This window comes from Equus caballus, chromosome 23 (genome assembly GCF_041296265.1).
Source record: "Equus caballus isolate H_3958 breed thoroughbred chromosome 23, TB-T2T, whole genome shotgun sequence".
In the NCBI taxonomy this organism is placed as follows: Eukaryota; Metazoa; Chordata; class Mammalia; order Perissodactyla; family Equidae; genus Equus; species Equus caballus.
Window position 1 is genome coordinate 54,300,950 of NC_091706.1, and position 27,493 is coordinate 54,328,442.

Here is a 27,493-nt window from a genome sequence, read left to right on the forward strand (position 1 = left end):
GGGGAAGATTTGTCTTGAGCTAACATCTATTGCCAATCCTCCTCTTTTTTTGCTTGAGGAAGATTAGTCCTGAGCTAACATCTGTGCCAGTCTTCCTCTGCTTTGTATGTGGGATGCCTCCACAGCATGCCTGATGATGAGCGGAGTAGGTCTGCACCTGGGATCCAAACCTGGGAACTGGGCCACTAAAACAGAGAGTGCAGAACTGTAACCGCTCGGCCACAGGGCTGGCCCCCACTTCCAGATTTGAGGAAAGATGACTAAGACTACAACAATGACTAGAGATGACTAAAAGTACATCAAAAACTCACTACAATGACTGTTGAAAGCAAAGTAACTCTTTAAATGAGGGTATGTGTGTGGAGGCTGGGCCTGTGGCCTGGTAGTGATTTGTAGGCAGAGGCAGCTGTAGATGTCGACAGCCATGGAAGGTGTGTTGTCAGGGGAAATGAAAGTGATTAACTACTGTTGGAGGTTTCTGTGGGTGTTCTGGTTTTCTATTAGTGCGTAACAAAACACTCCAAAAACCTAGTGGCTTAAAGAATCATAAACATTTATTTAGCTCACAAATCTGCAATTTGGGCAGGACCTGGTGGGACAGCTCCTTTCTCTTCCATGCGGTGATGGCTGGGGCTGCTGGAATAATGGCTGGGCAGCTGGGGCTCGGTAGGCATTTCTATCTTTATGTGATCTCTTCACATGATCTCTCAAGCATGGCAGCTTCAGGTAGCTGAACTTCTTACATGGCAGCCTAGGCCTCCAAAGGTGCATGCTCTAGAAGAGATTACCAGACAGAAGGTGTATTGCTTTTTATGACCTAGTCTTGGAAATTGCATAGCCTAACTTGTGCCAGACTCAGTTAGTTGAGGTGGTCATAAGGTCTAGCCCAGGTTCAAGGGGAGGGGATGTAGATTTTACCTCTTAATGAGGAAGTAGCAACGTTCTGGAAAAGCGTGTAGGATCAGAAATACTATAGTGGCAAGTTTTTGGAAATTAAATGGTGTAAAGGTAGCATAGTGGATGCATAAAAAACAGATTTGGAGTATGGTGGGCTTTGATTTCGACTCTGGGCTCTACCATTTACTAGGCACAGTGCAAAGCTCTTTAAAGGGAGTATCACACTGAATCTTAGCAAGAAATCTATGAAGAAGAACTATTGTTATTCCATTTTATAGGTGAGGAAACTGAGGATGAAAGAGGTTAAGAAACTTTCCCAAGTTGGGAAATAGCAAAGACAGGAAATGAATCCAGGTAACTGTTTTACCAGATCCTGGATCGGGATAGTTTGGATTTTAACCCAAAGCTATAGGAAGCCACTAAAGAGTTTTAAACTGGACTGTCTTCTGGCCAAACTTGCTCTTTTGAAAGCAGTATGGAATATGGATCTGGGGTTGGCAGGGGAGAGCAGTTGGAAGATGATTGCTGTAATGCAGGTGAGAAATTTTGAGCTATCTGGAATATTGAAGACATGAGGAGTGTGGGAGATGCGAAGGAGGTCCTAAGGAAGTTGAGCAGTCATCTTTGATCAGCGATTGGGTGTGGAGAGAAAGATTGGGAATTTCTGTAGCCATTCGTCAGCTTTGAGTGCAGGCACTGGCATGTGCCTTATTACTCAGGGCTCCAAGTGGAGAAAGAAAACAACCCCAGGGTGTCTTCTAACCTAAAGCATATTTCCTAAGTCCTTGCGCTCTCAGTCTAGACTGAAAACAAACAAAACAGACTCCTCTTGAAGCTCTCAGATCTCTTACCTTGCAATTCTAGCTTTCAAATGCCGTGCCGAGCTTCCTTTCCCACACCCCAAGCCCTTGTACCGGGGATTACAATGATCATTTGTGTGTACGAGGTGATTGTTCCTGCCACATCAGAGGCCTTGGGAGGATGACCTAAGGCTGCTTTCTCCCATCCTGACTTCCTCTACCCAGCGCTGTAACTACACGTACAATTTGCTGGTTCTTCTAAAGGATGACTGACTGGTGCTGTGATGTGGTCTTCAGGCAGCCAGGGGGGATCTCCATATGAGGTACTTACTGACTCTCATTTAGTTTCATGGTGAATTTCCTTTGGAGCGACAAGATGTGCTCTGAAGGACAGAGAAAGAATATGTGTCACTAGATAAGGCACTTCATATCTCTGATTAAGGACTTTAATCTACTGCTGGGTCAAGGTCTGAGAAACATACTGGCCCTCGTTGGGAAAGTTAACTGAATCAAGGAAAGAGACCAACAGACAACCCCCTGAACCTAGTTTTTCTGACTATGAGCATATTTATCTTTTCAAATTATTTTCTTGAAACTGGAATAATTTTTGAGATTAAAAAAAATTGCCATGATCTTGTCTGATAGATAGATGTATTTGCTGTTATTTACTTGTTTGTACTTTTACCTCTTTCTTACTCTGTTTTCTTTATAATAGGGTTAATTTCTGACAGGTAGCTTTGCTTTATTCTGAGCTACATTTTGAATAAATTGCTGCCTCTCCCAATGGGCTGTGGAGGTTGGCATTTGATTGAATAGCTTTTGTCCACTGACTGCATCCTTTAGATACAGTGGTGCTCCATTTAACTCAGAATTTCAGACAATAAATCACTGGAAAAGAGAGCATTACTCTCATTGTTTGAACACTTGTCTATGCACAGTGCTTGGTCACACAGCAGTTATTAACTCTGCCCTTTGCTGTCAGTCTCTGAAGTTGTAAACTAGTTAAGCTTTGCCAGTGCGTACTGTCGCTAGATGCTCATGCAGTATGGTCACAGCCCTGCTTTAGGATCTCAAACCTAGCTTCCCTTAATAAACAGGAAGGCTTACACTTGGCTTTGCACACTGAATTATTCCTTTAGAGAAATCATCCACTATACCTCGATTACAATTCAACTGCTTCATTTACAAAGAATAACAAAAAAAAAAAGAGCTCTATTATGATTTAGAAATTTCCCCTAAAATGGGAATTTCCAATGAAACTCATTAAATCGGTGAATGGCAGGGAGTGAATAACTGATGAGGTCATACTTTCTTGTTGTGGGCTGCTACAAATGTTGTGGAGTGGCAACAAATTAGAATATAAAAGTTAGAGAAAGGTCTGGTTTCTGTTTAGAGGTCTTTTTGCTTGTTAAACAAGGCATCAGACCAAAAAAAATAAAAGGCATAGTTTGATAATCTAAGTTACTTTTTCATTAATTAAACCTTGCATTTAGGGGATTATTTTTCTTTTTTCCCAGAAGGAAACCTCTTGCTTGGGAGAGCTTCAGCAATTTAACCACATTTTCCAAGCCTATAGAGCAAATAGGAGGCAATCATTCGTCAGTCATAAAGATAAGCCAAGAAATGGGAATGCTTTTGTAGGTCACGTCACCTGACAGAAACTTTGGACTGATCCTTTCCTGGTTCAAGAGTTCAGCCATAAGACTTACTTTCCCTATCAGCTGGCTCAAGCTGATAAGGTCCTGGAGCAAAGGTTCTTTATGGCTTTTACTTAATTGTCCTTGTGACATAAGGGTGGGGGGGATTGGTTGTGCAGAGTTACTTCTGGTTGGTCTATTTTTCTTTTGATTAACTCACTGTCTCCCCTCATTGGACAGGGTAAATGGAGTTTGATTTAACATTTTTCATCAAATTCCTAGTGCCTAGTACAGAGACTTTATTCCTAACAGGTTTCCTGTCAGTACTTATTGAAGAAATAATTATGAACTTAGCCTTAGATTGGTGATTGGCTGGGGGTAAACATAATTCATGAGCAGATAAGTAAGAGCAAGGATTGTATTGCATGCCCATCAAGTGGATTAGATGAAGATGATGGAGATGAGGGTGAGGTTGAGGGCGTCAGAGTTCTTTGAAATTGCATGAGATGTTACTACTGTTAGAATTTGTGGAGTCTGTCTTCTTCCCAGGAGTTTGCCCCAAAAGGAGTTTACTGAGAGATGTTACCCAAAAAAGTGGTGTGTTAGGCCTGTATCCTAGGGCAGCTTCAATGGATTCCAGCTCCTATGCTCCTCTGAAAGGAACTGAGTGCTGGATCTCCTGTACCTGATCTCACTCACTTTCCCTTCTATTCTCATCCACTTCCCATCTTCCCTTCTTTTTGGTCTGGTGAACACCAATATTAGGACTTTTTTTTGCAACTTCCATCCTAATTTGTGTTTTAGTCCTGAGTCTAACACAAACTCACTGCTGACCCTGAAGAGGCCAACTAAATTGCTGAGCTTGAGCTTCTTCAGCTGTAAAATAAATAATTGAATGAGATAATGGTCAAGGTGCTTTACTAATTCTATGATTCTATTATTTTGTGAATAGACCCTAGTTAGAACAGCTTTAAGTTGATACTTACCCACTGTTTATTATTTTCTCTACTAAGATGCAAATGTTAATCAATCCTTTTTTTAAAGGTTGTGCTTAATTCTCTATCAGGTAATTAAGCACCTCATATTCATCAATATGGATATCCACTGGGTGCCTGATATTTAACTAAGTGGATTTCTTGTCTGTGGCTAAGAATCTAAGAATCTCTTCTAGCACTATCCTTTGGGAGGCTGAAGGTTGAAAACTATCAAGTTTCATCCTCTAATAGGACTGCAGTTCTACCATAGATTTTCAGCCATCTTGGAATGCAACAGTGTACACAGTAGAAGGCATACGTCTTGGTATTTTCTTCTAAGTGGTACAAATACCTGCGTGTCTTAACATCATCATGATGGCTCTTCTCATTTATTGAGAGCTTATTATATGTTAGACACTGTTGCTAAACATCTACACTCTTATTTAATTCTTTCAAAATGTGGTAGTTACTTACTGTAATCATTATTTTTGTTTTGAAATTATCATATGTAAATGCAGAAAATACCTATGTATAGTTTACAGAAGGACTGGAAAGCAAACACCGTATATGCGCCTCTTAGTTTAAGAAATACAACTTTATCGGTCTTTAGATGTCCCTGTGGGTCCTCTGTACTCACATCCCCCTCTTACCTGTAGAAGTGACCACTGTCATAAACTTTACGTAAACTATTACCTTGTTTTTCTTTAGTTTTGCCATCTATGTATGTATCCGTAGGAAATACAAGGTTGAGTTGTACTTGTTTTTGAACTTAATGTAAATGGAATCCTATAGTATGAATTCTTCTAGAACTTACTAGTTTCTCAATATTTTATTTTTTATTTATTTTTTGGTTTCCAAGGAAGATTAGCCCTGAGCTAACTACTGCCAATCCTCTTCTTTTTGCTGAGGAAGACTAGCCCTGAGCTAACATCCGTGTCCATCTTCCTCTACTTTATATGTGGGATGCCTGCCGCAGCATGGCTTGCCAAGTGGTGCCATGTCTGCATCCAGGATCTGAACCAGTGAACCCTGGGCCTCCAAAGCTGAATCTGTGCACTTAACTGCTGTGCCACTGGGCCGGCCCCTCAATATTTTATTTTGAGATTTATCACTATTGATGTGTGTTGCTGTTCATTGTTATTGCTGAATAATATTCCATTGGATGATTTTGCTACAATTTATTCTACTGTTGGTGGATACTTGGGTTGTTTCATTTAATTTATGTTTTGCTCTTATGAACAATGTGGCCTTTAACATTCTTGAACATGCCTGGTGTGTGTAAGTATGTATGTATGTACCTATGTATATGTGTGTTTCTACCTATCTATCTGTTTGTCTATCTTAAGATGCACTAGAAAGTCAAGGCTCAGAATCACCAAACAGCTTGTTTAAGGTCAGAGTGTTGAGGCCAAAGTCTGAACCAAGATGTCTATGTCAGCATTTACATTCTTAGCCACAACACCCTATAGATCCCCATTTTAGAGAAGAGGCCCCAGGGAATTTAAAATAACTTGCCCAAAGAACAACGATTTAACAAAGGTCAGTCTGAATAGTGCCTTTCAATGTTTCTTTATCACCCAAAGCACACATTATGATTCTATTTGTGAAACATTAACCAATCACGAGATAATGAGTTTATACCTGGCACTATTATCTCTTCCTTGCAAGTGATCGATGTCAAAAGGTGAAAACTATAGGTTTCATATTATCCATATATATTTGACTTAAAATTATTATCACATTTTACCCTTAAGAATATGAATAGAAATGAAAGAAAAACAATGGAATAGATCTCTCTGTTTCTTTCTCTCTCTCTGCCTGACAAATCTCCTTAGCAATATGTGACACTCATAAATTCATTTAATTTCAGCATTAATTAAAAATATGCAAAAGGAAATATACTAGATAGGTGAGACAAGTACCTAGTAGGTGTTTATGATCTGACACTGACAGATTATAGGCTGCTGTAATCAAGACAGCATTAATAACTTAAAAGTTTTTAAATGTGCAAAGCCTTTGGGAAGGAGTATTTGATGTGGTGAGCAAAACAACCAAGTTAGTGTGGCCGTTGGTGTTAAAGCCCCAGTTTTGACTTGAAAGGAATAAAAATGAAGCCCTGCTGAATCACCCCTCTCCTGGAGATACTTGGGCAGTTTTTTTGCTAGAAGTTTTCCACTACAGGATGATAAACATTTTCAAGGGAAAATGAAATAAAATTTCTCTGCTGTATGAGTCACAGTTCTTGGTTTCAAGTGACTGAACTCATCTTGAACTAGTTGAGGTAAAAGGAGAAATATGCTGTTTCGTGGAATACCACGAAGAACTGAAGAGTCAAACCCTGGGAATTACAGGGATGCAGACGGACTTCCAGAAAAACTGAAGCAGAGAGTCAAACACTTTTAGGAATCTCTCTCCAGCTCTTGCTCTGTTCCTCTCTCTGTGTTGGCTCCCTTCTCTTTCAGTGTAGATTGGTGTGTTCTACACGGCAAGAAACATTCCTGTCAACACTTTCTGAGTTCTACATCCTACAACTTCTACCACTGGTGATGGATTAATATATACCTTCTCTGGTGAAAAGTTAGAAATTACTAGGGGAGGGTCTTAGCTTGGAGATTTTGTCCATCTCTAGGCCAATGTACTATTCTCTGGGGGTGGGAGGATGGGGTTTTATCTGAACATGGACATTTTCTAAGAAGCACTTGGTTTGACTGAGGGAAGAGCATTCCCCAAAGAATAGGAATAAAGTTTACAGAAGGAGGTACAATGAGCAGATAAAATAATCCTTCATTATACGTGTTCAGACAATCCCCACGATATTTTCAGTATTTTATAAAAAGAGTTTTAAAATGTACCCAAGCTATGACAGCCTAAAATTAAGTTCACCATATTTTCTTTTTGGATTATTTTATTTATAATTTACCTGAAATATTTTCAAATAAACAATCAACATGAGGAAATGAGAGTTGTGTCTTCTTAAAAATGAGTTCAAGCCCACAGGCTCAGAACCAAAGGAAATGAGATCAGGCCTAAAATAAATATCTCTAAGAAAGCTAAAATTCCAATCAAAATTAAATTAACAAAACTAGAAGGTATCCTTCTATCTAGAAGGTTAATCCTGTGTTTTTTCAGCTTACTGTTACTCATTTCTATTAGCATTGGTCCAGAGTAAAGGGTGGTGTGGTGAAATAGTGAGGGAATCAGAAAAGCCCTGTATTGGTTTTCTGTTGCTGTCCACAAACTTAATGGCTTAAAATAACATCCATTTATTATTCCCCGGTTCCTGTGGGTCAGAAGTCCGGGCATGGTGTGGCTCAGCTTCTCACAAGGTCAAAATCCAGGTATCGGCTGCGTCTGCAGTTCTCATCTGGAGATGAGTCTCCTTTCTAAGCTCATTGGTTGTTAGCAGAATTCACTTCCTTCTCGTACCTTCCACATGGGCTCCTCCATCTTCAAGGCAGCAACAGCACATTCAATTCTTCTCATGCTTTGACTTTCTCTGACATTGCCTTCTGCCATCTCTCTCTCTGATTTCTCTTTTTCTCTTCTACCACCAGCAGAAGAGGCTTTTAAGAGCTCAAATGATTAGATGAGTCCACTTGGATAATCCTTTTTTAAGGTCAACTACACTACATAGCATAGCACAATCATGGAAATGGGTGATGTCTCATCACATTCACACATTGCAGTGTTCACAGTGTGGAAGCTTAGGAGTCATTCCTAGAAATTCTGCCTTACAACCTGGTTTCTGGGTTCAACTTTACTATTTATTAGTTATTTAACTCCATTGAGCCTCAGTTTCATCTTTGGTGAAAGTGAGTATTAACACTACCTGCCCTCCTTACCTCACATGGTCCATGTTAGGTTTAAATGTAAGAGTGTATGACAAACACTTTCCAATTCAGTTATACAAGCATTACTGTATCTCATCGGGGAAACAAAGTTTGACACACTTGAAGACTTTGAAAGAATATAAAAATGTAAGTTATTACTTTTATAATAAGTGCATTCCTACGGGCTGAAAAAAATTGACATCTGATGCAAGTAGTTAACTTTCTGATTTACTTTTTCTAATTATGCAAAACTTTGTAATCATAAAAATTGTAAGCGAGTCACTGCAAAGCAAAAAAAAAATTATGTCTATATAGAGCCCTCTTAAAAGTACTGTATAGAGTCCAAAGAAGAGTACACAGAGTCCTCTTAAAAGGGCTCCAGTCCACATACATCCACTAAACTATCCATGTTGCCAAAAACAATGGAATCTCTTCAGATTCTTGAATTATCCTTTGGACCTAACGTAGCATCAGATACGCAAATAAATAACTTCAGATCCTGATTACTCTCACCTCCACCCCCACCATCACAACCATTTCTATCACCACCTAGTTATTTTCAGAAAGTTCCCTCTTAAATGTGGTCAAACTCATTATTTTACGATCACTCATTACTCTTCCTCTTAGTCTTGGATGGAATGATCCTAAATGCATTAAATGACCTAATTATTCTTGTCCCTCAAACAGATCCCTAGTTGGCTCACTGTGTTAGTTCAAGTCCTCTGAGAAGCAGATGCCAAGATGGAATTAGAAGTGCAAGAGATTTGTTGAGGAGAACCTCATGGAGAAAATGGAGACGGAGCTGGAGGAGGATGGGAGGGTTGTCAGACCACCACACAGGGCCGATCCCTGTGAAAGAGAGAGGAAAGGAAGGCAAGGAAGAAAGGTCTTAAGATTTCAAATCTGAGATAGTTTGGCAAGGCTAACTCAGATTCCTCAAGCCAAAGGTGCCTGTCAGAGGAATCCTACATCTTCCAGGATTGGGCCTGCCTTACTAAGCCTGCTGTGCTTAGTCATGGCTGGGAGCAGCCACAGAAGGCATGGCTTCAGAACAAAGGTGGTGATGGATTTCAGAGGGCAGCAGCTGGGACCACTGGTCTATTATGCTTCCCGCAGTGGCCATGATAATTACTATCCCAGCAATCTGTTTTTTGGTATATTCATGGGATAATGCTCTTCTCTTTCATGCCTTCAAATGCCAGGCCATTGAAAGGGCTGATTATTCAAATTCATGTGGTGTCTCTGACTAAATATTTTCCATTCATCACATTTTATTTTAAAATTTCTTTTACTAATTAACCCAATTCACCCATACCCTCCTGGTTGCTTCTTCTGTCTTCTCCCTATAAATATTGTTATTGTAATGTATGCATAATGGCCTGGATCCTGAACCTCCAATCCTCAACGAGCAGTCCATAGTGATTACAGATTCCTAACTGCAGAATTATATCAGAGAAAGGAAACTTCACTACTAGAAACCAAGGTTTGGACCCCAAATGCTTTTGTGAATTCCTTAATGGATGATATGGACAACTGATCTGAGTCCGAAGGACTCCTTTTCCTTGGTGGCTTAAAGTTGGTCTGGAAGAAGATTTACATCATGTTGTCTGTGACTCCTTTAGTTTGGTTCCTGCTTGTCCTTTTAAATGGGAGGAAGAGTGGGGAAGGTGTCCCTTAGGGTGATATGTTGTGAAAATGAGAAGGGAGCATTATGAATCCTGTCAGGACAATAGCTGTAACCAGGATGGTCCTGAGAAAATTGAGTTTATGGTCACTCCAACATCTCTTCTCTCAGGAGTGAGGGGTACTTGCACTTTTTACCTCACTAAGCACATGGAAAGAAAGCAAGCAGTGAAATGATTTAAAAGAAATGTCTGAAAAGAGAATGATGCAGACACATCAAATGTTTAGCCTTTTTTCCTTCTCAAAACTTGACACCCTCTAGGACTCGCAGTTCACTTAGGTATCTTTGTCCACAGCTCTTCCTCCCTGGGGTGAAGATGGGGCAGAGAGGGATGGGTGGGGGCTGTGCTCTCTTCCAGTCTCCTCCAGAATAATTTCTAGATGATTATCAGCTTGGACCATATGTACTTGGGGATTCTTGGTGTTTTTCCAGGGTAAACAGGACACATCTTCTTGGAGGGCACATTTTTTCCCAACAATTTAAGGGGAAATTTCTTTTATATTAAATCAAACCCAGATATATAATGGATTAGAATGCAAAATTCATCTGGATTTTAAAAATACATCATGAGACTTCAAAGACCTATTGTCCTTGGGGGCCACTTTATACTCCTGTTTAGATCCCCCTCTAATGATTATTATTCTCTATTCTAAGCTCGTAGTTATATCTTGTTGGAAAAGTCTCAAAAAGAACTACCCAAGAAATTAGAGTGTGTCCTCAACATTCTTTTATTTCTTTTGTCTTTTTCCAACATTGGATCGAATGACATTGAACATTACCAGCTTCTAACTATTTTGACAGCCATCTGAGGATGCCATTGCAGTTGATAATTCAGACCAGATTACCCAAGGTGTAGTAAGACTCAAGGCAGCCAGAACTCCCCTTGATAGATGGAGATGAGCTTTAAGTAGGTGTGGAGATGAGCTAGTCTTTATTCCTTCAGTAGTATTTACTGAGTGCCTCCTAGGTGCCAGGAGCTGTTCCAGAAACTGCAATAGATCAACAAACAAGACAGATAAAGGCCTTCCTCTCGTGGAGCATGACAGAGCTGACAGAGAATGATCATCGATAAAAGTGAATAAAGAGGAAAATACATTTAAGCATTCCAATGGTGCTTTAACTGCTGGGATGAAAATAAAGCAGAAAAGCAATAAAGTTATGGCCTGCTTTGTGTGGAAGACAGCAATGGCTTCTCTGAGGAAGTGGCACTTGACCTTAACCCTGAATAAAGAGAAGGAGGCAGTCAGAAGAAAAAGAGGGAAGAATCTTTCAGGAAGTAGCAATGACAAGTGCAAAGAACCCGAGAAAACTTGGCCCTTTGGAGGAACAGAGAGAAAGCCAGTGTGTGGACCACAGTGGATGAGGGGGGGGTTGGTTGAAGACAAAGGCAACGGCTGGGCCATATAGGGCTCTGCAGGTGGTGGAAAGGAGTTTGGCTAATATTCTAACTATAGTGAGAAGTTACTAGAGAGTTTTAAGCTGGGGAATGTCATCACTGTCCAGATTTAGTCAAATAGTAAAACCATCTCTTCCTGAATAACTTGGCTGAAAAGGATATTATGGCTATGGATGTGCATGAAGATTAAACCAAATGTAGAAGAAGGGCCTCAACTAAAACTGACCCCCCTTAAACATGAGAGGAGAATGAAATGGTAGCTGGGAGTGTTAAAAGGATGTAAGTATAACGACTTTTTTACTTTCTACTTTCTTTGAGGAAGATTGGCTCTGACTAACATCTGTGCTGATCTTCCTCTATTTTATGTGGGATGCCGCCACAGCATGGCTTGACAAGTGGTGCTAGGTCCACACCTGGGATCCGAACCTGCAAACCCCAGGCCACCAAAGCAAATCACGTGAACTTAACTACTATGCCACCAGGCTGGCCCAAAGATAATGACTTTTAATAATGAATGAAAGGTTAAATTTCATTACGAAGAAGAATGTTATGCATGTTCTATATTCCAGAAGGAATTCCCATTCAGAATAATTGAAAAATGTCTTGGATGTTTACAAAAATAGGCCTTTTCAGTCACGTAGAAAATTCACATGTCTAGAGCTTGATTTGTAAAGAAACAGACTTCATTGTATACAATAAGCTATGAAATTTTATTTATAATTTAGTCTTACTAGAGTCAAAACCCACAAGGAAGTCTAAGGAATATGAATAACGTTTAGAATGGCCACTTAGATTCAAAGTCAAGAGCATCTACAGTGTTTCTGTGGTATGATGACCCCATCTCCCCAGGGCATTTAAATGAGGAGCGGAAACCTCAACCTCAAATGGAAAACACTGCAATCACGTTTCCAAGGAAAGAGAGGGAACTAGGAAAAACGAAAACAAAAATCACCAGCTCATTTGGAAGCTCATGAAAGGCAGAGAAGAGTTCACACATCTCACACCAGTTTGCCTCCGCGTGTGAATCATTTAACAGGAAAAAACACGAGACTGACTCAGCTTGAGCAAGCTCTTTCTGCCTGTGCTGAGGTCCTCGCTTGATGAGGCCCCGTGGCCCTCCTCGGACCTTGCTTCCCTCCTCCTTTCTCACTGTAGAGAAACAGGAAGGGATGTTTATTAATAAGACTGACTGGGGTCACACCCAAGGCAATATCAGATATTTACCTCTCCTGGGCTTGGGAAGAGGTTCAAGGATCAACAACAAGTTCCTGGTCAGAGTGAGAGGCAAGGCCAGAACACTGAAAAATAAACTCACAACCAGCATTTGACATAGGCCCCTAGGGTGGCCGAGAGCAGTCTGCCTGTAGGAGAGCTCATCAGTTCCTCCCGACCCTCTGGTGAGGCTTTATCCCTCGTAACAGTGAGATGACTGGAGGCTCAAGAGGGAAAGGTGCTGCCCAAGGCTCCAGGGTGAGGAGTGCTTGGATCCAGACATTCTGACTCCTAGGGCTGTTCCATCTTCCACTCCTCCTTGGCAAACATTTATAACACCTGGAGCATTGCCCAGGGTTGGGTGTCTCGTCTCCTGTGTCATGATCCATTCTCCCCTCTTTGGCTTTCAGTTGTACCTTGTGGCCACCTTCAGTTAGCTTCTATAATGGGGTCATCCCTTGTGTGACATAGATTGAGCTGCATTAAATTTGAAAACAAGAGAGACAGAAAGAGAGAGAGAGAAAGACTCATACCATGGCATGTTCCCCACCCCACCCCAATCCACCCCCTCTCAACGGGGAGAAAGTACCTCAAGAAGTTTATTGCTTATGACAGGCATAAGGAACTAAATGGGTGTCACCCAGTCTAAAAAATCTTAGCGATGTCAATAAGCCACTTGAGACAAGAAGGCAACTGCTGTTCTGTCCTCATTCCTTATCAGTCCTTGGCGTTGGAAAGAGGAAATTTCTGGAAGGAGAAGGACCTTTGCGGAGTAAAAAGGAGGGAAAGGTTCGTGAACTCTAGGTTCTGAAACAAACTGGTGACAAGTCGTTCCATAGACTGACAGTTTTCCCTTACTTTTCCTTTCTGACACCGTACCTCTCAATGTCAGAGACTTAGAGGAAGAGTACTAGCAAGCATAAAGTGTAATCCCTTACATATGTTCACCACAAGTTGTAACTGTGTAATTCCCCAATCATACTGAAAATTCTTAGTGTAATTCCAACTCAAGTGTGGTCTCTGATGAACAGGTAAGTGAAGTGACCCTACTGAGGAAATCCCTGTGATCACGGTGGCTTTGGCTTTCTTAGCACTTACAAATTGTTGTGTTCATTTTCATCACGCTAACTGCTTAGTACAGGGCTGTTTAAATGGATTCGGAAATCTCATGGACACTATTAAATGAAATAGTTCCTGTTTATGGGCACAGACCTGCACATCAGAATCTTGCTTTAAGACAGTGTGGGCTTTGGAGTCAGGCCGTTGGGATACGAATCCTCGTACTACCATTGTTTTGTTCTATGACAATGGGAAAATTACATAACATTTTTGTGCCTCAGTTTTCTCATTATATGTGGGTATAATAATTGTGCCTACCTCATAGGATTATTGTGAGGCCCAAGTACAATAATGTATAGTATACCCTGCCTGGCAGCATCTAGTGGCTATCAATTAAAATGACAATGAACATAATTTAGGTGTATCTTAGCATGTAATTGTAAGTTTGCTTATTCAAGGCCCAATATTCTAATTTAATGGAGTTTGCCAAACACAATGAAATCTCTGGGATTTCATGATCTTGGCTTCATTTCTCCTTCATTTTTATGCTACTTCTTTTGAACAGGCAAGCAAGTCCCAGTTGACCGACTCAAGACTTTTCAGCAGTGTATATTATGCTGACTTCACCCTCATATGCCCTCAGGGCTATAACTCATTAAATCAGGAGAGCAAAGAAGCGTGTTTGTGTGTTTGTGGGAAGTAAATGAGGAAGAACAAGGACAAAAAAGTGTCCCGAGCTTATTCACTGACAATACTTATTGTATGGAACAACGATCATTCTTCAGATGTGTTTGCTCTCTGTTGTACTGTAAATATGGAAGAAATATCATTGCTCAATAGCTGTCTTGATCACTTACAAGGTGCAAGGTATGTCTGTCTTAAGGTGCATTCAAAATATAGTGACATTTTTGCATGAAAGCTTTCATGATGAGTGCCAGACTGGGTCAGTCACGATGGAAAGATACCGCCATCCATAGGCTAGTTGTTCATAATAAAATAAATTCCCTTACTCATCGTGTTCTTGGTATCATGTATCAAACAGAGCTCTTCAGTGGCCTTGAGATTTAGCAGGGAAGTTAAAATCATAACCAACATGCCAGTCCTACTAGATTGCAAATCTCAGTGAGGCAGCATGAAACTTCAGCACGAGCTGGAGCTTTGGGCTCACTCACTCTTTCATCCTGGTTTAAAGTTAGTAGCTGTGACCTTGGCATTGGTGTTGAACTTCTATAAGGAAATTATCTCAGAAATATGGGCAATAAAACCTTCTACCTAGTTGTTGTGGGGACTCAATGAGATTGACATTATACTGATCTATGTTGTAGGTGCTCAATAAACATGAACGCCTTTGTTTTATTCTTTCCCTGTCTCTTTCTTCCCGGTCTCTTCGTGCCATTTGGGAGTCCAACTTTTACAGGCCTAAGTTATTTTACAGATAGTAAGTCAGGCACGGGAGGAGGCATAAGCTATTTAAGGACTTTGAAGCTTTCTGCTAAATGGAGGCCAAGGGCCAGAGTCAGTATTTATACTTTGCAGCACGTCGGTCAGCTATTCCAGCAAATCAGCTAAGCTGAGAGCACGGGGAACACTAATAAGTGTTTGCCAATGCATAAGGACGTACTTCGTAAAACGCCACGGGCTCTAGGATTGTATGGGGTCACTATCACTGCTGTCAGCACTTACCCCTTTTCCTTCTCTTCTAACAGGTTAGGAAATTGAGATTCAGGAAGAGGGAAAGTGGTTTCCCCAGCACATACATCCTCCTCCTCTTTCTCACCATAGCAGCACACATAGTGCCTGCCTAGTGCTAACCACTGATCTAAGCCCTATACATTGGTAACTCACGTAATCCTCATAACAACCTGATGAGGTGGTTGCTATTATCCCATTTTACAGATGAAGAAACAGAAGCACGCAGAGGTCACACAGCTGTTAAGTGTCTCGGATTTGAACCTTAGCAGTCTGACTCGAGTCCTCATTTTGACGACTATGCTATACACACACACGTTTAAAAAATAAAACTGGGCTCAGATGATGAAAATTCTCTTTTATGTTTGATCCTTTCTTTTTCAGTTCATAACACATTTTGATTATTTTATTAGCTTTTGAGAATGTTTTAAATATTGAAATGGTGCACATAATATGTATTGGTTATATAAAACAAGGAAATCACTGTTAAAGTCAACATACTAATTTAAAGATAGCTGTGAGATACTCTCGCATGAGGTTGATGATGGCAGAAGTGAAGAGTGGTTTGTTCCAAAAGAAACACGAGACTATCTTTTACAGTCTAGCTGAGGAGAGAAATGAAAACAGAGGAAAGTCCAGTAGAAGATGGGGAAGAGAGATGAGCTGGCACTGAGGAAGTAAGAGTTTCAGGTGAGAGATGAGACTGAGGGAGGCCTCACGGCGGTGGGGGGGGGGGGGTGGGGAGGCTAAAGAGTTGGCAGGTGTTATTGTTAGAATGATCAGGGACCCAGAAATAATGTCGAACAAGAAATGGATTTAAAAGCACAAACAAAAACCCCAGGGCTGTTTAGCTTGGAGAAGAAAAGAGTGAGAGCGATGCAAAGGCTTGCGTTTAATATTTTAGGACTGTCATGTGGCAAAGGGGTTAGATGTACCAGTGGTGTTCTAGAGGACAGAAGCAGGGCAAGTGGATGCAAGGAGAGGGAGGGAGACTCAAAACTGAAATGGAGAAGAACCTTCTAACGTCAACTACAATGACAACGTAACAGCAACAAGAACGGAAAGGACTACTTTTACAATCACTTAGCTCTTGGTCAGTGTAACTAGATGTGTAAGCAGAGGCTGGGTTCCTGGTAATATTGTAAAGGGAAATAAAGCAAACTGCAGAGCAAGAAACGTTTTACTGTGTTCCCATTTCACAAAACTTATATATCTATCACATGTATACAGAAGTACACCAAACTCAAGGACACTTGCCTTGTATAACCACGTTTTTAGTTTTTTATGAACATATATTAAATAATTTAGAACAATCTATGATTTTTTTTTTTAATTTGGAAAAGCTTAGGAAGGTTAATTACATTTTCTAAAGTCACAACTAAAAGCCAAGATTTGAATCCTTCTCTGTCTGATTTAAGTCTAGTCTTTTTTCGGGAAACTACAATCACACGTTTTAAAGGATTAAGAAGGGAATAGGTAGACAAAACATAGAATACCAAATTACAGCAGCTTCTAAAATAGCAAAGAGCAGATTTGAGGAGTATGACTGGAAAGTGACAGAGGACAGTTAAGTCAGTTGGAAGTGAACTGTGACAAAGCTGTTGGAGACACAGGGTGTGGTCATCCTGGCAAACAGCAGATGTTGAAACAAGATAGAGTTATTCTCTTTCTCTCTCTCTCTTTAATTTTAAGGCCCTTTATAACAAATAAAAATGTCCCCAAACAAATATTATGCTTATTTCTATCTTTTAAGCTATTTTTATTTTTTAGTAATGACTTATCCTTTAACAATATTTATTCTTTTGAAACAAAATTTTCTCTTTTATTTTTCTACATAAACTAGAAGTCATATTTATTATGTGGGAATAGAAGTGGTCCTGGCTACTTGGGTACAGAGAGGAGTCCAGCCGTGTCAGGGCCAGAAGTGTTCTTAGCTGAGTTAGAACCTGACACCATTATTTACACAACAGTGTGGTCTGCCTCCAAGATAGAGTGAGGTGTTTTACAACCAAAGGCTTTATGAGTTGCAGCTATAAAATAATCAATCTTTTAAAGTAAACATACCACAATGTCTACATCCAACTGCAAATCATCCTTCAGAGCTGTGACCTTGGGAAACTTTTCACATATATGGGCATAAAATATATTTAAATGCTTCACTGGAAACATCCTCAGACCCAGTTTTTCTCTCTCTTTCTGTCTCTCTCACACACATACTATTTTAAGGTACATTTTATTTTTAACCAAAATGTTTTATCTCTTGATAACCCATTTTATTTCCCAGAGAATTGGCTATGAATGCCTCTGGCTAGCAGAAAAAGCAAATCCACCACTAAAAAGACAGTGTTGCCACTGGAGAGGTAAAAAAATAATGGGGCTCTGACTCTAAAGACCTACAGAAGAACTGCAAAGATATTTGGAATGTTGGCAGTATCCTTAGCATAAGACAATGGCTTTCCAAGATGCTCGTTTGAAGGATGCATTTAAATGTCTAATTGTATAAGTATAAAATGAAAACTAACTAAACCCACTTCATATCCCAACTTGTTTAGGACACGTTTTACGGTACCACTTGATTTCTAATTTATGGTCACTACCTTACTGTCACTTTGCACACTGAAGTCATGATCAGTAGTTGTAAAGCAGCCACACCCAGAGGTAAGGCAGACCCATGGTGAACACTGTGTTGGTGCAGGTATGCAAAAGCAGTACATTTATATACTATTGGAGGAAGTGTAAATTGGGAGAACCTTTAGAGGATAAGTTGAGAACATCAAAATTCAGAACGCACTTATGTTTTATTCAGCAATTACAACTTGAGCCCTGTGTTCCATAGATATGTTCACGAATATACACAAACACATATGCAAAGTATGTTCATTGAAGTATTGTTTTTAATAAGAAATTTCTAAAAGCAAACTAAATATCCATCAATAGGGAAACTGATTAATAACTTATGGTATATCTGAAGAATAATATACAATTGAAAGAATAAAAGTTTATATGTGCACATCTGCAAAACATATTGTTAAATGAAAAAGCCAAGTAAAAAGCTGTTTATATTTCCCAACTTAGGAAAAGCTATATATATGTATGTGCATCTTCATGATAAACATCTGGAAGAGTACATAAGAAAACATGATGGCAGTTACATTTGGAGAGTGAAACAAGAGGTCTGTGATAGGTGAGAAAATTTTTTTTTATTGTATACTCTCTTGTATGAATGCATTTTTATGGGCATGCATTCTTTTAAAAATAATAAAAACAATTTCAAAAGATAAGATATATGATGGAGGAATGCGTTGACTAAGGTGTCGTGGAGAGCAAGATTTGATTTTCAAAAGTGGTGAACTAAAGTTTTGATTCTTGCTCATGGGTATGCTTGGGTGTGGATGGGAGGAGTGAGTCCTATGGGGTAGTGAAAATAGTGAGCAAGTCAGAATGTGAAGGAAGTGTCATAAGCTTTTTATCTGAAGGTGAAATATTAAGCCTAGAAGAATGACATTCTGCATGAAATCTGTCTTTTACATCGTCCGACCTCTTACTTAAAAAGAAAACAAAACAGGAACTTCTATTTTTGGATGCTTTATCTATTATTACCCTTTTGTGGCTAACTGTTTTCTTTAAAAGTAAAGTAAGTATGCCAAGGTGCTTTGTCACATAGTAATTCTTAAGGATGAATTAGTTTCATCAAACTGCCTGCCTTTCTCACAGCTGGTGGAGTGTGGAGATACGGAGTTTAGGAGAGAAGATACTAAGCTTTAATGAGGGGAGAAGGGAGATAATTTTAGAGGGAAAGATGGTTTGGGTGGGCACTTTTGTGTTTTTGGAGGGGAACTTGGAGCGCGTTTAGTGTTCTGCCTAGGTCCACTGAGGCTCTTGGGATAGGGGAAAGGGAGAGCAGGAGAGTGAGGAAGGAGGAGGGCGGAACCCAAAGACCAAGGTGGACTCCATCATGATTTTAACGAGTGGATTCTGGAGGGGAAGGATTGTGGAGTCCTTGTATGAGATGCTGAACCTTGGAAACTCTCTCTAGGGCACTTCAAACTGAATCAGGATGACTTTCAATAGCAGAAGCCCTTTGTCTACTTCTCCAGTACTGAGATGAAGACAGATTTCTCAGTCTAAAAGGAATAGAATGGTGAAATAAAAGCATGGGTTTCAGGGTCAGAGCAAACTGGGGTCAAAAAAGGGTTAGGGCATTACAACTGGTTGGCCTTGGGTGAATTATTTAGTCCTTCCATGCCTCAGTTTCCTCATGTGGAAAATGCTGATCATACTACCTCATGGGATATTTGTAAGGATTCGGTTGAATATTTAAAAATTTTCTGGCTCCTATGACTTCTATCATCTCATATATTCCAATAGGTGACCAGTTTTTTGTTTATGGAGTTAGTGCTTGTTTCATAATGCGGAATTGTTTACTTCTAATTTATTATTGTCATTATTATTCTTTCTGTTATTTTTATTACTGTTTATGGAGTACCTAATACATTTTAAACCTTGTTCCAGGGGTTCCACATGAAGTATTTCTAAACCTAGCAACCATTTGGCATGGCTAGGTCTAGCCCATTTTATAGAAGAGAAAACTGAAACTCAGAGGGCTTAAGTAAGGAGTAAGCAGTAAGAACAAGATCTGACTTATTCTTCCAAATAGGTGGAAGCATAGGTAATGCACCAGGTTCCAGGGTGATGGGAGGGGCATTATTTGGCCTCTAGGCTGCAGAACATGAACCCAGGGGAGCCCACAGCCTCCTGAGGTGAGTAATGTTTGATAGCCGAGAAGGCGGAATACTCTGCTCATCACCAGACAAGAGTCAGAGAGAGGCAGATATGCAGCTACTGAACTGAGTCAAGAGATACCCTGAAAGGAAGGAGAAGAGCCTGAGAGATTTCTGAAGTTCTGAGAATTATAGCAGCTTCACTTATGAGGAGACAGGCTGGGTAAGACTGAAGGAACCTCTTCAGGATGTGGAATGTGGCTGGTACTCTCACTGTTCTTTTTCTTTATTCTTTATTATTCTTTTCATCATTCTTTTACCTAGGTTAGATGTTAAACATTTCTTGTTGCTTAGTAAGTTTAAGACTAAACACTGAGATTTCATTTATAGGTATAACTCCTAACGAATTGTGGTAAGATTTCCAAACAGTGTTCCATGAGTTTCCATCGTGTTCCCTGCCCTGATTACTTTACAATCCGATTTGAAATAATGCCCATCTTGGAGCTTCAAGGAAGAAATTGTGCTCAAGGTACACAGAAAAGAGCAATCTTTAGGTAGCAAAGGGTTTCCCTGACTAGTTTCTAGCTCAGAAAAGCAAAAATATCCAATTTTCCTATGTATTATATTTGGAGCTAAGCTGACTTTAAAAGCAGACGATTTTTTCTTTCATCTCTAATAAATAATGGTGCTTAGAGCAATGAGTGTTTACTGGTAACAAATTCCACCAATGGGTGTGGTGAAGAGCTGAGCATTTGTGGACTGCACAACTTCTGCTATTGTCTACAGCATTTCCTCTCTTGTCTCAGAGGTTCATGCTTTCTCAAGCAAAGGCAGTTTCAGGTCCAGATAGATGTCTGGGTTTTCTCACTCCAAGGATGAAGAGGTGGGGGTGCTGGGGTGCTGGTGCTGGCCGTGGAGCTGTCTTCTTGGCAGGGATTCCATTGTGGGGAAAGTCTGTCTTTAAAAAGAAAAAGTAAACTGAGACAACCAGTCTCATTGTAAAATGATTTCCTTGTTGATGTGAGGTGAGGAAAAGACAAATAACTTTCGGGAAAAGAAAATGTGAGGATACAAGAGAAGAAGAAAAATAAGGAGTTAAACATGGAGGAAGACTTATGAGATAGATGAAATGTCAAGGCAGATAATTTACTTTGTCATTTCTCCAGAGAGATGGTACAATAATCTCTTTTTCCTAAATCAATAAAGCTCTATTGTCTTTTCTGCTCTGGGAGCGTCAAAAATTCTATCGAGCCCCTAAAAAAAGCCAACTTACGTAAGTGTTCTAAATCCCATTTGTGGTGAAAGGCCTGAAAATTACAATAACCAGAATCAATACTTGCAGTGTATGCATAAGAGGTGGTGCCTCAAATAGGATTAGGGCCCGTTCTGGCCACCTGTTGTTATGGGTATGTTTCTCTGCAAATGCTATATGGGATCACATCAGTTCACCTGATTTTTCTTAACAACACTGCAGGCCATCGTTGAGAAAAATTTAACCTAAACAGTGGAAAAAAAATATATACTTATCTTCACATTTATTTTACATATAGCAAAGCGAGCACATGCTACAGAGTGGCTTAGATACTGACAGGGGCTTGTCCTCTGTTCCCATCCATTAGGATTATGATAAATGTGGTCCAGGGAAATGTTTGGTTTGGGTTGTTCTGTTCATGTGTTTGTTTCTTTCTGTCATCTGGGTCACCTGCTGATCTGTGTCAGTGTCAGAGTGCTGGGTCACTTCCTGCACTGTCCAGGTTTTCTGGGTCACTTTCTTGAATTGAAGCTGATTTTCCACTTAAGAGAATCCTGTCTCCTTTGGCAATTGTTCCAAATGTCACATCACAAATATGGACCCTTACTGTATTTATGCAGGCTATTTCTTTCCTTAGCTTCGAATTCTCCAGATATATAATATGCTGGAGGTGTGATTCCTCTGTTATTCAAAGATGATTTGCAAATTGTCTTGACCAGTGTGCCTGCATAAGTTGTCTGTAGCAGGGGCTGTGGTGGGGAGGCCTTGGAGACATCTGTGGCTTTTGATGGAAGAAAACAGTTTCCTACTGAGAGTCACCCAATCTTTAAATCCCTTAATCTATTTGTGAGTCCCACGTTGCCTTCATGACTGCTCGGCCATACTGAATACTGTCCCCTTGCTATTTCGTTAAGATGTTGCTGTCTTCTTAAAAACCATATAAATGTGTAATGGCTCTTTCTCTCTCTCTCTCTCTCTCTCTCTCACACACACACACACACAATAATGCTTAGTGACTCATAAACATGAAAAGTAAAATTTTGAATTTTAACTCTGAGAAAAATCAAAATTATTGATAAGAAGCTGGTATGATATTTCTAAAACAGGAAATTCATGAAGAAAATAGATTCTTAAGCATTTACTAAATGCTGGGAACATTTTACCAGAATTTTCTCATTTAATTTTTTACAACTTTTAAAGATAGATATGCCTTAGAGATGAGGCAACGGAGGTTCTGAAATGTGAAGCGAACTGCCAAGGCCACGGTCAGATTCTGGGCCAAGCCAAGGGCCTGCTGTCTCTGACACCTGAGATCCCACACTCTTAATTATTCTCTATGCTGGGCTTCAGCTAATTTGTAGCTGTTTATTGTATTAAATTCATAATCCTGCTTTCATCGTAGTAAAAACAATAGTAATCACACAACACGACTATTTGCAGTGGCTTCTGGCCAAGGCCATTTGCTTCAGAGGCAAAACCTCATATTTGAGAAGTGCTCCTAATTTGTCAAAATCTGATAGGGGTAGTTTTTATACCTGTGGAAAACCAAGCTGATCTCTATTTAATACAGTGACATATCAAATTACTAATTTCATATGTTTTAGTCAGTCTCTATGCCTGTCATCTGTTACGTTTTAGAAAGTGGAAAACTTTAAAATACATTTGACAAATTCCTTCTCCAAGGACAAGAGATGGTTAGGTGTCCCTTTCAAAGACAATAGCTTCTTAATGAGAGAGTGGAGATGAGAACCCATGTCCTTAACAGAGAGTTCATTGTCTTTCCTACTATACCACACAATCTGGTGTCTAATCTGGCTAAAGACATGGGTTGCTTGTCTAATAATAGCCTTTCTATTAATAATGTACAGTGACTGATATGCCAAGCTCTTACTGGTGTTTTGGAGAACTGAAAAGGTTTTCAGAATTATATCCAGAAAGTCTTAGTTTCTTAAACATGTTACATGATTAGCAGCTGAAACTATGACAGGAAGGCAGGAAGTAAACATGCATTGAGACTCTTTTATTTGCCAGACACATCAGTAGGCACTTTATATACAATAACTTTGTGAAGCTGGTATTAACTTCACTTTACAAGGGAAAAAAGTCTGGGAAATTGTAATTTCCCCCAAATTATACAGGTAGCAGGATTTGATTCTAGTCTGCCCAACGCCAAAGCCTTCACACTTTTCATTACCTTGCTTCCACCCAGTTTGAAAAATCACATGTATAGCATTTCATGTCTGGACCAGCTCAACAAGAAAATGGGGCACTCTCCCTGAAGTAACTCACACTGAAAATAAATACCCCTCTTCCTCTCAGGAGTTCCCAAGTGGAAGAGAGGAACACTGGAGCTCCACTGAGCCTAGGAGTGCTGCCCGCGGTAATCTGAAATCCATCTGAAGTCAGAGGATATTGTTCAGATCACTTTTTTTCTTTTCTGAGACTGTCTCTCTGATCATATACATTTTAAAAGTATTTTATGAGGAAAACGTTCAAGCCTACTCTAAAGCAGGAAAAACAATATAATGAAAAACTGGGTACCTAGATCCAGCTTCAATAATTTCTGCCCCAATTTCATGCACTGTATAATATAATCAAATATGCTCTGTATAACAATAATAATAAATTATGGTGTATCTGTGTTTGATGGTGAGTGGATAACGACCATACGTTTTTACCTTTTGGGCTATGGTTCTTACTCCAGGACAGGATGGATATTTTTTCTTCCAATACAAAGTCTTAATGGGTTGTCAGCAGTGACGTCTTAAAAAGCACAATATGAGAGATAACAATAAATCAGCTATCAAAATAAGATACTGTGGGGATACAAATATTTCACGCTGAAAATAAAGCAAAGTCGGAGGAGTGTGAAGACTCTGGAGTATAGGAGCGTGGAAACAAAAGACCTTTTGGAGGTGTTCTGTGCCCGGGAGACCATGTGTATTGGTTCATTCCAGGTTGGGAAGGACAGTTAAAGGGCACAACCTTCAGGACAAGACCGCTGGATTACCTGAGAGGCACAGCTGTCCTCTGCTACCGGGAGAGCCTGCCGCAGGTAGCTCATCTGCCCTGAGAGAAATGGAGACTCAAGGGAAGAAATTTGTTATGTTGCCATTTTTCGGTTATCCACGAAAATGCTTGGGAACATAGGCATGAATTATAAAAGATAGAAGATAATAAAAGCACTTGTATTTGACTTTGGAATGGATTACTGTACTTACGTTTGTCTAGGGCGTGTGTCTATCCTGGTAATTCCCATTAAAGCATACAGGAGGCCATTCTGTTACAACCAGGCCCTGTTGGAGCTGTTTTCTTGCTCTACCAGTCTTCAGCCACACACCTCTCTCGTCTCTGTCTCTCTGTCTCTTTTTCTCTCTCCTTCTCTGGTATTACCTTAATGGCAGGGTTTCCAAAGGTTCTGGTCCTTACATAATACAAACACCCATTTAAAATATCGACACAGTTGCAATTAAGCAGATAAGATGTTAAGAGTTAAGCTGAGATTTTCCAAAACAATCCAGTTAGCAGACTTGAAAGCACTTGTCAAGTCTGTCCTCGAACACAGTTACTGAAGACATCAGACACCATAGCCCTTCTGCTTCTTCCTTGTCAACAGGGGTTCCAGTTGTATCAACAGCTCCCTCCAGCTTCAGTTTTCACATGATGGTCAGTCTATTGCCGCCCTGTTCTGTTTGCTGGCCCCTCCCACCCTGGTACTGGGAAGGTTTTATTCTTGGTATTGTCCTTACAATAAATTGTGGGAAGTGAAGATTAGGTTTTCTTTAAGAGTGATAACCTAGTACACTGCACAGGTGTCTATATTTGTGCATCCTATGCAGGAAGGAAAAAACTTGCCTTAACTTGCACATAAATTCAGAATCTGGCCCCGAATAGACCCATCCTTTACTTCCCTTGTTAAGACCTGGCACACTCTTATCTGAGGACTCAATCCATTAAAAAAGCAAACCACAAGATTTATAGACACAGTGATTTTCTCATCCTGAATCACCTGGTGCTGCTTACATGTCAATGCTTCTGGCTCTTTGCCGCTGAGTGCGTGTGATTTGCCTCATGATTTGTCCTGATTTTAGTTCAAACAGGGCAGTCACCAGACTTACAGGTGATACAAAATAATATAAAATACTTTGCCTTTGTCCTGAAGAGAATTGCCTCTGTGTTGATGAAATAATAAATATGAGAATAATAATAATCAGTATTTATTGTGTGTTTACTCTCTGCCTGCACTGTCTAGAGCACTTTCCTCACATACCTCACAGTATCCCTGTTAAGTAAATTCTGTTCTAAGCCTCACGTTGCAGGTGGGGGCATTGAGGCTTCGTGGGGTTGGGTAACCTGCCTCACAGTAGTAAGAGCAGAGCTGGGATTAGAGCACAGGTGGAACGACTACAGAACACAAGCTCTTATACACACACACACACACACACAGACATACACACACAACAACTGCTGGATATAGATCCAAGGCAAAATATCCCCGAGTAGAGGAGCAGCGTGTGATTATGAAGCTGTAGTGTGAAGGTAGGGACAGGCAGGAGCAAGGCTGGGTGGGGTTCATTAGGATGGGCTCGCTGGTGTGAAGGAAGCAAAGGAGATGGGAAGATAGCTGTAGAGATGAGAGGAAGGTGGTTAGTGGGTAAGGTAGGTAAAGGTCAAGGAGGAGATTCAAAGTTCAAGAAAGAAGTTGGGGACAGGTGATGACAATGGAAACATCTCTAGGCTACGAGTCACTTTGAAAGAAATGGTGGTCTACGGTTTTGCTTTTTAGTAATGATATCTTATCACACAGACTAATGGGAATCTATAAAATATACTGTTTTTAGAGGCTTCCATCTCCCTGATAGATTCGAACCGGATTCTAACTTCCTTTCCTGATGTTATGAATTGAGTTTTCTTCCCATTGTACTGTTCTTCTAAACATCCGAGATTTATTGAAGGAAATGAAGCCCACCTATGCTTTTGATTTTGATGACTAATATTAATTGCCATATCTTACTAATTATAAATTCTCCTTTTTTAAGTCTTGTTTGAAAGCACATTAGATATGTAGATAAAGATAGTAACCTTGAAAGTATGAAGGTGTCCTCTGTAGTTAGTTCTATGATATTTTATGATTTAACATGTACTTGACATATTTGATAAAGGGTTTATTGGCTATGGTTTTATTGGAGTAGATAACTTATCTATTTGTAAAGTACCTTTTACCTTGTAACTCAGTACCAAGGTAAAGTGTGATCTTTAAAACAATGTCTAAAGAGGAAAGAATAATCTCTGCATGCAGGTAGTGTGCTAGATAATTGTATTTAGCATTGAATTATATTTTGAGATATATTCTACAGTACAAATCTAGCACATTTAAAAATCACATTGCCAAACTCTTTAATAATACCTGTTTAGCCTTGAAATCTTTGTCTATTCCACTGAGGACAAATTATTGTGCTTTAGTTGTTAAGCCTGCTGAGTTGTGAAGCCATACGAATTCTTTTCATGTTCCATCGTAGTCATATAAAACATTTTACTTCAAAGGAAAAATGCTATAAATTTACAGTGCTTTTAGAATTTGAAAATCTGCTTCCTATTTGTTGATTAAGACAGGGGAGCATTGATTGTGAATAAAGAACATGCTATGTTGAAAAGAAAATTAAAGATCCTGATGTTTCTCTGCCAGATAGCACAAAAACGAAGAACACCACAGGAATTTTTCAACATTATTAACCTCTTGACAAAGTGTGGGTCGTATAAAGGACAAATGAATGTTTTGGAGGGACTGAGAATGCCAATTTTAACAGACTGTCCAATCACTGTAGATAAATATTTGTGTTCCTGGGGATTGTTTGATTTTTATCAAAGCAAATTGAATTGGAAACATGGCATGTATTAAGTCATTGGTACGTATTGTCTAATTCTTTTTCCCATAGAAGTTTTTATGCACTGAAAGAGCACTAAGTCATCAGTTAGACATACCATGTAATGATTCTTATCATATCCAGACAAAATAAAAGCCTTTTAAGAAGCTACTTCACAAGACAACTGCATAGCTTTCCTCACAGGAACTTGTTAAACAAATAACGATTATTAAAGCTATTGGGCCAACTGCTCACACCAATTTAAGAACAATTCCAAAATGTCTAGCCCATTCCACATTCCATGTGACTAACTACGGTATCCAGAGCTTGGAAAATATCCAGGCAACTCACAGTAGCTCTTCTTAAATGCTTCCTGGACATCGGATTTTAAGGAAAGTGATGGAATTAGGTTTACAGAGGAGAAACGACTTCAAGGCATACCTACTTGCAATGCTATAAATGGTCTCAATTGTAGCTG

General features: G+C 39.7%; 1 long non-coding RNA gene across 1 annotated transcript; it reads left to right on the forward strand.

The window, feature by feature from the left end:
• The first annotated feature begins 1,882 nt into the window (after positions 1-1,882).
• LOC138920414 (uncharacterized) lies at positions 1,883-24,316 on the forward strand. The gene is made up of 3 exons (XR_011431565.1): positions 1,883-2,020; positions 18,254-18,362; positions 24,109-24,316. It is a non-coding gene; the product is annotated as an uncharacterized lncRNA (long non-coding RNA).
• The last annotated feature ends 3,177 nt before the right edge of the window (positions 24,317-27,493 follow it).